We start from the raw sequence: 1,412 nt of genomic DNA, 5'->3' as shown, positions 1-1,412 counted from the left end.
AGTTGTGAACTAAAAGTTTTCCCAGCAAAGATAATTAGACAATTAATTTCATGACTTTGGGCACTGTTGTCCACCTTTGTTGGTAAATTTTGACAGTCATTAAGGTTGCATTCAAACCAGCCCAGTTTAGACAACTCTTTTTTGTTTGTCTAGAAAGTCCAGTTCGTCTGGGGAGGCATGAGGGTACAGTCCAAATAAAAAACCTAGGTTTTGGTTAGGATGAAGTGAACATATATGTGGATACATGCAGAGACAGCCACAGAAGCAGGAACAAGACTCTAGAGCAGGGTATTCTGGGAAAAAAAACAGCCAAAACAAACACGCAAGTCTAACAGTTTCCTTGACTCGTGGTCAAGCTAAAACTGCTACAATCTGATGCTACTCCATCTTTGTTAACATTTTATGAAGAAGGAAGTTGTGCTCGTGTCTTCTTCGAAGGTTTTCGTGCCGTTTCCTTCAGTGGTTCTTGTTGCAGCGCCACCACAGGAGAGGAAGAGAGCAGGTTTTTCATTTAGTTTGGATTGTTTCACACACTGCAGTGTGAAAGCAAACTGCACCAACTGAAAATGCACCAAATGTTGCAATCTTGGTCCCCAATAGAACAGAGTCTACCAAACTGCCAGGGCTGAAAACATCCTAAAAGGCCAAATATGCATTGAACTTTACCAGCAACCTGCATACAGCTGAGCCTTTGATAGAAATTTGCTGTTAAGATCAACAAATTCAAAGGTAAGGAAGGTTAACTAACAAGAAATAAACCCTCTAATAATCATACGATGTCTGAATATTAGGTTTATTGCAATGTTCAACAACAAAAACACAACTATTGATTTCCAGATTCAACAAAAGAAATAACATTTCAAAATCTCACTACTTCAGTATTTAGTGGCATTGCTCCTCTCAGTCTCTGTTTCCAGCTCTCTCATTGGCTGCTGATCATCAATTCATATATTCACCTTTGTAGCATTGAGTAAATCTAACTCCGAAGCATTAGCACTGTGATTCAGTCGTCAATCCTTATTTACTGTTATCACCAGGATGTTTCCTGTTCTTGTCCTGAGCCGGTTTCCTTGCTTCCCTAAATTCTATTAATCCAGAGGTTCCCAAACTGTCGGGCGCGCCCCCTAGGGGGGGCGCCGTGTCATTGCAGGGGGGGCGCGGGAAGCCGTCTGGATGAAAAAAACAAAACAAAACATGAACACTGTATCCGCTGGGTTTTTACCTTAGAATGGCCAACTCTCTGTTATTCCTCTGTCAATTTGATACAGTAGAGGCTTCCACACTTCCCATATTTGTGTCCTCTGTCACTTTTATCAGCAGTTAAAACTGTTTAATCCGCTGTTAACCTGTGGTAACCTGTTTTTCCGAGCCGCCCTTAAACACAACATGAGCGCTGGGTTTCCGCCTGTGAA

Source organism: Poecilia formosa, unplaced genomic scaffold (assembly GCF_000485575.1).
Source record: "Poecilia formosa unplaced genomic scaffold, Poecilia_formosa-5.1.2 Scaffold32, whole genome shotgun sequence".
Taxonomy (NCBI): domain Eukaryota; kingdom Metazoa; phylum Chordata; class Actinopteri; order Cyprinodontiformes; family Poeciliidae; genus Poecilia; species Poecilia formosa.
Note: the sequence above shows the minus strand (reverse complement) of the source record.